The 12294-nt window shown below is 36.6% G+C and overlaps 1 protein-coding gene across 1 annotated transcript in view; it reads right to left on the bottom strand.

Moving 5' to 3' along the window:
* LOC145662092 (SET domain-containing protein SmydA-8-like) overlaps positions 1–12294 on the bottom strand; it is a 444266-nt gene that overhangs the window by 127598 nt on the left and 304374 nt on the right. The gene's annotated exons all lie outside the window — the stretch shown is intronic.

Consider the following 12294-nt stretch of genomic DNA (forward strand, 5'->3'; position numbering starts at 1 on the left):
TTAAATGCTTACTTTCAAAATATAGCCAGTATACATAGAAATTACGAATCCCGCATACTAATAATTGTCCTGGTTATTACAACCAGCGGCCCAGGACGGAGCACATAGAGGCACGTTACAAGGCTTATCTATTTTCTGTCGTTATTCTTTCGCTTTACTGGGGTACCTGGTGGTACCGCCTTACTCTCTACTAATCTCGCTCTGCTCGGTTATTACTATTCGTTAAACCAATGGGTACAAAGGATCTATTCTCCTATTGACTAGGCTTACTAACCTATGGCTCATAACTACCAATCCTGTTTGGTAAGTATCCTTACATGTTTTCTTTCCAAAAGTTGAATTGTTTGTTGTCCTATTTTATTATTTATTTTCCAGGTTTTCCGTTTTTTCAAAAATAACTTTATTCTGCGTACTCAAAAATGTTGATAATTGAAAAAAATTTTAATCCAAGGCACAAACAACATTGTTTACCTTCTGCATTGCTTATATTATTACTTCTCCATTATTATTATTATTATTATTATTATTATTATTATTATTATTATTATTATTATTATTATTATTATGTTTCTTGGTTCTGCATTTTATATTTATTAATTGACTTGTACAGTCTACAATATAGTATTATAAGCAACGTAGTTGTTATGATTAATGCAAATGTTATTCTGCCTACCACATACATTATATAATCCGTCTTTAAACTTCATCACTTTCCCTAAAAATTTCTCCGAATTTTGCTGACATCCTTCCAATAAGTTGTTAAACACAATGTTATTTAAGCATTTTGCTTCATCATCTAACATGATACTTTCACAGAAATACAGAAAACTTTTGAACTCATATTTTGTTTTATCTAACGAATGGTATCTTCCTTCGGCTAAGTATACTGCCTCAGGCAATTCATAAAATACCCTAGTATTATTTATCAAATATCCCATTGATATTACATTGTACATAATAGATATACTACTGTCATAGATTATTGGTGTTTTTAACAATAAATCTACATTACTTTGATCATAGTGATATTTCATTAAATATATATTGGACATTTGATAAAACATTCCAACGTCTGATCTATAAATAGTATGCTTTAGTACATGATGTAAATTTACCAATCTCTTTACATCCTCATTCGATAGAATATGATAAGAAAGTTGATTATTTAAAATGTTGTTTATACTTTTATTAACCCTTTCCTGATCCAGATGTGCAAATAAATTAGTTTGAATTTTCCGTTGCGATTGATGAAGATGGCAATATAACTCTTGTATTTTATTTTTAAATACCTGTAATACATGTTGCACTTTAACACAATACCGTGTACCAAGGAAATCTCATTGTTGAAAGATGATTTAAAATTTCGGATTTCAGCTGCTAGTAAATTCTCATGTTTAGCTAATTTTCCTATAGACGGTGAAAACTGCTGAGTATAAAATAAGTTGTATGTCGACAGACCAATTGATGATAATCCTAAAAGCCAAGAAAATATAAACCTATTATTCCTATTATTTTGCATACACTTAGTCTTGCCGTTTTCGTATAAAAAATGGCAAGGTAATGAGTTGACAATATTATTTCTGAATTCTTTTTGTTTTGTTGTATATTCGTTCAATATATCATAAGCATCGGTGCATTTGTCGTTCACTGGCGCAGCCTCGTGAAAATTTAAATGTAATTTTATTCTCGTATACACCACGTTGGATGAGTGTACAGCATAGGCATCCTGTACCAATGCCAACCCTATTTCTGGCAAAGTGACCTGTTGGTGGTCGTTTTCCGCTACCGTCACCGTCATCATAACCATGCCTCATATTATGTTCTTCAACATCTTGTTGACTGCAAGTAATTAAAATTTCCAATTACTTACTTCTGATTAATTACTTTATTACTTCTGATCCATTATTACTTCTGATTAATGAATTACTTTATTTATTAATAAGTTTAAGTCTTTTAATTGTTTACAACTTTAATTATTTACTTATTTATTTCATTTCCTGTAGCTACCGTATTTATTTATTTATTTATTTATTTATGTTGTATTTGCACCTTAGATGTTACGTTATACCAACTAATCAATTATCATTCTCTAATGTAAGTGGAATCTCTATAATCCTATTTTTTCTAATTACTGTAAACAAAACACGATTACCGGTTCAGATTTTATTGATGGAACCCGACAGTTCCTTCGGTTTCGGACGGCCTTTGGTTGTTCTTCTGCGGTCCAACTCCCAGTGCACCGATAAACTCATTTTGCTTACAGGTATCATGCTTTAAATATTGCAAACTTATAAAACATGTTTTTATTTTTTCCAACTACCGAAATATCGTAAAACATAAGCCTACATTTTCCATTCTCCTAGTCGTCACTATCCGAAGTCTGTTCATCATCGTTGTCATTAGCTTCTTCCTTTCGACTTACAAATGGCTTGATTCTTCGAATGCCAGTCGTGTCAACCTTCTCCTGACCTTTCGCAGTTTCATATTTTACCTTGTACCAATATTGTTCATTCTTTCCAAAATAATTCCTCTAATATTAAATCTTCCGCCAAAACATGCTGGGATTCCGACTCGCGGCATCTCTTTGATCCACACTTTTTGACCTACTTCAAATGTTGGTTCGGAATACCTTTTCTGAATCTGTTTCTTCTGGGTTTAAATGTTTTCTGTAAATTTTGTTACGCTAATTTTCGTGCTTCTATTACCGCTTGTATTTGCGCATCGTTCTCTATATACTCGCAGGGTATGTGAAGATCTTGTTCAAGGAACGTTCTTTGTTCACGCCCTGTCAGTAAATAATGTGGCGAATATTTTGTTCCATTGTGTACTTGGGTGTTCATCGTAAACACGATACATGAGAGAATTTCATCCCAGTTGGTGAACTCCCTATCAACATAATGCTTCCTCACCTGCTGAATTGAACCCATGGCCCGTTCTGCAGCCCCAATACCGTAATGTGCATCCGTATTAGCAAAATGTAACCTCATTCGATACCTTTCTGCCAATTCTTCCATTATCCTACTGCGATGGCTACTCAATCTATCAAGGTTCAAAATTTCTGGCGCGCCGTGTTTTGTAATCAATTTTTCAAATATCACCTCTGCTATTATTTCTGGTGTAAGAGCTGCTAGAGCGCGAGCGATCACGTATCTTGTGGCATTATTTAGAAAAACCAAAATGTATTTATTCCGATGAGTTTTAGACTGTTTAAAAAGCCCAATTTCGTCCATAGTCACAAACTGGAACGGCATATAGCTTGGATACGTTTGCGCATGCAGTGGCGTTCGTCCCGTTTTCCTTTCTGGATCTGGTAGCTAACGCACTGGCTGACCTTCTCCCGGAAAAACTTTCCATATTTTGGAAAATATACTGATTTCAACGCTCGATTGTAACATATCGTGTAAGAATAATGTTCTCCACCGTAAATATAACAGTGTAGATTTTGAAACACTTGCTCCCTTAGTGCAAAAGAAATGCATAAGAGGAATTTCGTTCCACTTGGCATCTTTTTAATCCTGTACAACCTTCCTTCCTTAACCACATACATGGCGCCTGATTTTGGCGTTTATTTCCGCATAATCAGGATGTTCGATTGCATTCATTATGGGACCAAAGAACGAGTCCTTTCTTTGAAGCTCTCCAACATCTACGTCGTCGTCAAATGTTAAATTAACTTCAACGTCCTCCTTGCTTATTGGTAAGGCTTCCAAATCAACATCCTCTGGCGTCGGTTGAATGTCTGTATTTCTTGACAGAACGTGGCTCGGTTTCTTCTCTCCTGGACAATGAACTGGGGTGTATTGGTACTGCGACATCTCAAGACTATAACTTGGGAAATACCTTAGGTGTTGTTTGAAGGTACTTAATGCATCAGCAGTCTGTAAACAACTCGAACTTCTTGTTATACAAGTAATAATAAATGCCATAAAAGCACTAACCACGGCAAGAATTTCAAATTCAACTATGTGCCTCTTAGTCTCCTGCGGCCGTAACACCCTACTATAATATGCAATGGGTGTCCACTCATTGTTCTTTTGCTTCTGCATCAAGACAGCTGCTATGGATTTCATTAATGCATCTGTCTAAACTCTTGTTTCCAAATTTTCCCTGAATGGTGCCAACAGTGGAGCACTTAGTAACGCTTCTTCCAACTTCTCAAATCATGTTTGATGTTCTTCTGACCAAATAAACTTATGTCCGTTCCGCAGCAACGGTTGGAACACTGTCGAAATTTCCGCATATTCCTTGCTAAATTTTCTGACATAGTTAGTTAGTCCTAAAAATGATTTTAATTCTTTTGTTGCCTTCGGTGGCTTACAGGCTTTAATAGCTTGAATAACTTTCGGACTTATTTCGTATCCTGCGTCACTCACGCCGTGACCCAATGGCAAAACTTTTTGTTGCACAAACTGGCATTTTTCTACTGATAATTTCAATCCATATTATCTTAACCTTTGAAAAATAGACTTCAATACTGTCACCATTTTCACTTGCTCATTCACGTACACAAATACATCGTCCATGTAATATGACACCGCCACCGGACTAACGTTTGCGAGGGTCATAGCCATGAGTTTTGTATTTATAGCTTGAGACTGGACATAACCCATCGCTAAAACTTTCTAGGAGTATGCTCCTCTCCCTGTTATATTGAACGCAGTGTACTGTCGTGATTCTTCTGTTATGGGTACTTGGTGATACGCAGATTTTATATCGAGGACGCTGAAATATTTATGGCCCCCATACACATCAAAATTTGATGTATAGGCGGTAAAGCCACAGAATGGAACTTGACCTTGGAATTGAGATACCGACAATCCAAGACAGCTCTAATAGCTTATAATGGTTCCTTAACGAACAGCATCGGCGAATTATACGAGCTATTACTCTGTTCTATAATGTTTTGTTCCAATAAAATATTTATCTGGTCTTTAACTCTCTCTCTTAAAGCAATAAGTATTGGATATTGTTTTCTAAATGGAACATTTGACTCTAATTCAATCTTATGCTCTACTCCTTTAACTCTGCCTAATTCGTTTTCTTTCCACGCAAACACGTCTGCATAGTCGTAACATAGTTTCTCTATCTTATTTTTAATTTTAAGTTTTGTTTTTGCTCGAAATTTCAACCTTGATTTCTCACAATTTTCTCTCGCCTCAAATACCTTATCAGTCTCTTCCTCCGTCAATCCTTCCTGTCTCAACTCTTTCTCGCTCATATATTCCTCTGCTTCGCTAATTTTCACATTCCGTGTCAACATTATTACTTTACTTGATGCATTTATAATTTCTAATTTATCATTTTCTTTTGATAGCAACGCCCTCGGTACAAAAACATTATATTGTTCCAATTTCCAATCTGGTTCCAAGAAAAACTCGTTCTCATTCCAGGAATTAACCAGGTTCACCTCTACAGTTGTTCTACTCCTTGGCAGCAATCTAACCTTGTGGTTTAGTACCATTTAGGTCTCAAACTCATCTTAACTCCTATAGCTGTATTTCCCGATATTAATCTTTTTTCTTGATCGTTATCACATCTCATTTTAGGTTTCCCAAATTTCTGCACCATTATCTTATTATTCCCGTAATCAATTTGACAATTTTGCGTTTTTAGAAAGTCATTTCCTATCAATACCTGATATGGAAAATCCCTAATTACTCTAAAAGCCAGATGAAACGTTTGATTAGCGATTTTGAAATTTACAATAGCTAACTTGTTAATTACCAAGACATTTTGCATAATTACGCACATTTTCGTTTGCTGGGAATTACTCTAGCACTAGGTGGTAGAAGTTTCTCGTTTATAATCGAAATCTGGGATCCACTTTCTAGTAACGCTTTGACATGTCTATTTTCTACTTCTATCCGTAAACACACCATATTGTTTTCTTGGAGTACTGAGGCTATCACTTCTCTTATTCCACTATTCTTTTCCTCTGTATATGTGCCTCAATAATTTACAGTACTTCCTAGTTTAAATTCTGAGCACTTATGGGTTGATAATAAGTAGTACAGTTTACTTGAGCGGGTACTACTTGCACATATCTCTGTTGACCTTGGTTTTGTTGACCTTGCTCATAACAGCACGTATGTTGACATCGATTTTCTCCTTGCCAATGCCCTCGCTGTGATCTACCTCTATCGTTCCGCCAATAACCACCTCTGTTTCCTCGCCTCTTCGAAAATCCATTTTTATTGCCTCTATTCTTCTAAAATTATTCTGACTTCTACCACTGTTATTATTGTTCCACGTTGTATTATTATTTCGATACTGATTTCTTCCATTATTTCTAGACTGCATATTTCCTCTATTATTTACAAGTTCTGATTTTTTCCAGACTTATCCTCTTTACTTTCTCGTTTATCACTATCCTGTACCTTTGCTGATAACGCTAACTGGAGCTGGTTTATCTTTTTCTCTAATTATGAATTGGTGTTATACTTTTGGGTTCCTGCTTAATCTTCGCTTCTTCTTTGTTTTTACTATCTCTTCGAAACACCGCTTGATCTATCTCCGTATCACTATCGTCTTCTTCTACCTGCTCTCTTACCTTTTTCACTAAATTTTTAATTATTACCTTTCCGATTTCTCGTTTTACCCTTTTGTCTACTTTGCACTTATTTCGCTCTATCTTTTGTAAATCTTCTACGAACTTATCCAAATTTGAGTAGGCTACAGTCATTACTTTCTCCATGAAGTAAGGCTGCTATCCATTAACTATTATCCTTATTTTCTTTTTATCTGTCATATTCGAGTCCAATCTCTCGCACATCCCGAGCACATTATATACATAATTTATAATTGATTCATCTTCCTGATGTAACCGCTCACGGATTCTTTCCTCGATATCTAAGCTTACGTTTGTCCGCGTAAACTCGTCAACTATTTCCACCTTAATTCCTTATAAGTTATAGCATCCAAATTTTTCCGCTTTAGGAATAACTTGATCCACTGTCTACCAACACCTTTAAATACGCTTGGCAATAACTCTTTTCTCTTATTTTCCGCTACACCTGCCATTTGACATGCATCATCGAACTCTTCAGAGAATGTCTCCATCATTCTTCAGATCAAATTTGGGAAGTTTTTTAACATCTGCATAAAGTCACGTTCGATGACATATTTGTTTTACTATTGTTATCTAAATTTTTTGAATTAATATCTTTAGTATTATGTAACAAATTTTCGTCAAACTGTATAATTGACGGATAATCTTCGGAAAAGGATTTCACTACCGGGCCACTTTGAAAATTAAGCACCGGTCCTTTTCTACTTCAATCTTTGGACTTGCGGGTTCCACTTCTGTATTTTGACTATTTATATTTACTTGTCTTCATCTTTCAGGCGTTCCCAAACTGAATAAATGATTAAACTCTACCCATATGCCTTCATTTCCTTTTTGCGCTCTAGCTAGTACCGTATTTTCACTCATTTATTTATAAACTTTTAACTTAAAAAATAATTTTACTTAACTGACAGTGAGGGTGGGTGGTGGGGGTTAACCTATTTTCCTATTATCAATACTACTTTTCATTTCGTCTACAGTGTCTAATAAACATTGACCTAATTCTAAATTAAACAACCTCAACTATTGTAATATTCCGGGATATCGAACCAAGCACATTTCTACCATAACAATGGTGGGTTACTATTCCTAAAAAGTTGTGAGCAAGCCGGGATTTAAACCAAAAGTATCTCCACCATAACAATGGTGGGGTAATATGCTTAAGAAAACTATAAACGCACCGGGAATCGAACCAAACGCATTTCCACCATAACAACCTCCTTGCGTCGTGCCTATAGATTTCGGGGATGACTGCGTTGTGTGGCAAAGAAGTTGCTTCTACCCATTATCTGAAATGAGTAGGTTTGAGTAAATCTAGTTGCCAGCGAAGGATTATTTAGTATATTACAGAAACAATCCACTTCATCTAGAATTTCATGTATTTGAAATCAATGAAAACTGTAATAGTGTAATTCTGTTGTACTAGCGGATATGACGTAATGAATTCAGATCACAGTACTCAAATGTCTGGAACTTCGATCACAAGTAACACCTATAACTGAGGTACACATACCTTTAGATGTTCAGGCTTCGTGGGATGACGAATGTCCACCCCTGGGCTTCTCTCTGGATGACGTTGGTATCGGAATTCGGCTTTATCACAGCTAGCCGACTAAAAGCCAACCATCAATAGATGGTCGTTCGTTATACTCGTAACTTAAAACTGAGAGTTCTCGTATCAAAGTCCGACTTCTGCTCTCCGATTTCTGTTCTTGATCCAATCAAGATCTGTTTTTTATTCTCTTCTGCAGACGATGGAATTCGTCATTTCGTGACTCGACGTTGATTACCTCAGCTATTGATAAACTTTCGTTGCAGACCGCGTTACATTGTGAATGAATTCCCAGACTGTCAATCTTTGCGAATTTGAATATTATGCCATATCGGAATTGTGTCTGTGTTAACAAATGGTTTCGTTACATCTTTCTGAAATTCAGGCTTACATTCATTTTCTTAATTTCTGTTTACACCATACTGCGAGTTAGCGTCTCGACAGTATTTCATGAACATCAAAACACAACCATGCATAACTGATTACGTAAACAAACAATAACATATAATAAAAATTAAACGTGCCATTCCAACATATAACAATTTCACATCTTTGTAGTTTCTTAACTTAGACTTCACTTTAAATTATAATTATTCCAATCACCTAATAAAAATCCTATAATCCTTTAATATGTACCTACAATATAATGTAACATTGATAAAATGTCATACTGTGTCGTTACTCGTAGGAATGGACACAAGTGAGTTCGGGCGAGTTTTCTTTGAAATTCGATTCGACTAGAAACAGACATCTTCGAGCTCGAACCGTGAACTAGGCTCGACAAACTTCCTCCAATTCGACTCGAATGTGGTCGAGATTCGAGTCGAGTCGAGCCAAATCCGGTGTGTAGTTTCAAGTACATTCCTTAAGTATATTACATAGACAGTATAATTATTATCAATGACACTACTGCATCTTTTATTGTTATTATTACTATTATTATTATTATTAATTATAACAACTCTGTATGTAAACATGAAAGATAGGCGGATTGTATTTGAATACTAAAAAACTAGTTGAATGAGAACCTTGGTAGTCGTGAAGTCTAGGAGTCAAGGACATTGTTCACTAGCTTCTGAATTTGGGTTGAGGGACTAGGTAGAGTATTCGGGCTCGAGCCAAACACTGTTAAAAGTTATAGGGCACTGGCCCAATATCTTCAAAACTGCTCGGTCCGGGTTTAGAATTGTCAACGACTCGAGCAGCTCGGCTCACAGCGCATTCACTATAGACCCGAACCGAGAAGCCGAGCTAACAGCTCACGCAACGACTCCGTTGAGCCGAACCGAGCAGATGGCTCATCTCTACCAAGCCAGCTCGAGCCGACTCGAGCAATCTTCTCAATTGTCCGAGCCGAGCTGAGCTTGTTATGAAAAATCTCTTGTGGTTTCGCTATCGAGACGAGACGAGATGCGAGCAGTGTCCCCTCTCGAGAGCAACACTAAAAGTATTCCAGATTACTGTTTAGCTTACATTTCTCATGGCCGTTTTCCAGTGTAATCAGGCCATGATTTCAGGACGAGTTAAAACGAACGAATCATTTATCAAATTCGACTGAACTCGACGCAAAAAACTCAATCGGCTCGGAACTCGACTCGAGGATATTACCTTTGACTTCACTCGAAACTCAATTTGAATTCGAGTCGAGTAGAGCTTTAGCTTGACTCGTGCTCATCCCTATGCGTTAGAAAAAATTGTTGCTTATTATTATTCTGCTAAACTTATTATATAATAATAACAATGTTGTTATGTAAAATTAAAAATACAGAATATAGAGAAACATTACACTACAACTAATAAAATGAGAACACATGAACTGGGAGTGAATCAAAACTTATTAGTAACTCTAAAATCGATACATGCTTTTTAAAGCTACTTTCAAACTCTATAATCAACGGGACTCTAGGAGAAGCAAACTGATCTGAAAGAATTCCAATATTACATACCATCAGCAAACTATTTTCTAGTAATAAAGTAGACCTGCTCACCAAAACACAGTTTATTCATATTAACCCCTTACTATAAATCGTTAATTATGGCACCCTAGTTGTTGACAAATATCTTCTGCCGGGGCAGTTCAGACTGTTTACTTTTAAATTCTGTCTACCATCATCCTCAGCCCTTAAGAAAAAGTATTCTTTCAAATGTCCGAACGGTAAAATATTTTCGTTCTCCATCTTTATAAAAACAACACCAATCAAAGTAAAATAGACTACCGGTATCATTCCACTCCTAGTTCAAGCACTGAATGTATTGATTTGGAGCTGTCTAAATCTACGACAAAATCTTCCAGGTGCTTGCAATCAGTACACGTGATTTCCCTAAGGCTGTCCTCATCTTTCAAAAACAGCAAGTGGCAATACGAACTTCGGAGCACATGGTATTTGCCTCCATCCAGCTATAACCAATGCCCTCAATTTCCTACGTGCAGTTGAAACCGATTTTCCTCCAAGCTGTTACACAACGACAAGTAGTTGTCCTCCGCGCTAGTCTAGTGGCTAGAACGTGCGCCCTTTGTGTACAGGTCCCGGGTTCGATTCTCGGTGGGAGATTGTGATTTTAACTGTCCTCGATGTTTCTGTGTTCGTGTCCCTGTCGTTCTCGATCATTGGAAAAGCAAGGTAAAATAAGTAAAGCAAGTACAATTAGTAATTAGTAATTCAAGTTTCTGAGGCACATTTGGTTAGTCAGTTAGCACGTTCGGTGCTGAGCACGCCCTTCGGCGTCCAGTACTGAATTTGGCATATGCGCAGGACGCCGGTCGGCGCTTGTCCCTGCAGCTGATTCACTTTCCCGCCAGCGCTAGTGCAGGTATTGGCGGGAAAGTGAATCAGCTGCAGGGACAAGCGCCGACCGGCGTCCTGCGCATATGGCAAATTCAGTACTGGACGCCGATGGGCGTTCTCAGCAGCGAACGTGTTAACTTTTAAAAAAAAGTCTAGTTGTTTACGTGTCGAACTGCTGAGCCAAAGGACGAGGGATCGAATCTCGGAGATGGACTTAAAAATTTTTATTACTTGCAGAATTATACATTTCATCCATAATAAAAGGAGCATTCAATCAGTTAGTTTTTCCGTTGAAAAGTAAGAATTTATTTCAAGTTAAACTTGTGAGCAGTGAAGTAAAACGAATTGCGTTCACGGTTGTCCGAATACCTGACGATTTGAATAAATCATACGACACGCCTTTAGTATGAAGTTAAAGAGCTTTCTGATACTTATAAAGAAATCTCACGGACCTAAAACCCATTACGAAATAGAACCTACCAGAAGCTTCAACACCACGTCTGCGTCACTCCGGTGAACGCTGTATCGCAACTTCCTATATACATTTCACTCACGTGACGTCTAGTCAGTCGATCGTACTTGGTTTATTAGCTAACTATATTGAAGGGGTATAGACGAAAAATATGCAAAATCCATTTTTCAATTTTGTCAGGAAACGAAGAAAATGTGACGCCCTCATGTTTCAGAATTGTTGAACTTTTTTTAGGGGGTGTAGATTTTACACACCTGCTGTAAGTAGTGACTACTGCTGTTAACCAATGCTTTCTTTAATTTTTCATTTACACTTCCTATCCTCTTTCAAGTTCAGTTCCACATGCCATTCTATTTAGTTTCATATATAGTGTTCGATTACATACACATTCCTCAATCTCTTATAATATGTTGAATTTAACAAAACGGTTCTCTTGCTTTATTTCTAATAATGATTATTTAGATTTCAAGAGAGTTAATTTTAAATAAACATGCAACCAATTTCTTAATTACTACGAGCATTGACTTCTACCTCATTGTTTGTTAATATATATTCTTCACTGTTTACATTGTAATAATAATAAATATTTATGCCAAACTTAGATATAATTGCAGTATACGAAGGTTAAGTGGGTAATAAAGCAGTTCAAGCCAATATTTTACTTCAATCTGTATCGTAGATTACAATTATCGTTAAAAGAAATTGAATATTCGTATCCAAAATTGATTTTATGTAGGTAGGATGGATAGGGATGCGCGAGACAAGATTTGAGGTTGTCTCGTCTCGACAATATGCTGTAAAAGTGATGTCTCGGCTCGAAAAATGTATATTTTTCTATTGGAAGAGCTGTGTCTCGACTCGAATTTTGTCAGGAAAATTCTGTCTCGACTCGTCTTTGCGCATCCCTAAGGATGGACAG

The sequence above is a fragment of the Thermobia domestica genome, chromosome 10 (genome assembly GCF_964235325.1).
Source record: "Thermobia domestica chromosome 10, izTheDome1.hap1.1, whole genome shotgun sequence".
In the NCBI taxonomy this organism is placed as follows: Eukaryota; Metazoa; Arthropoda; class Insecta; order Zygentoma; family Lepismatidae; genus Thermobia; species Thermobia domestica.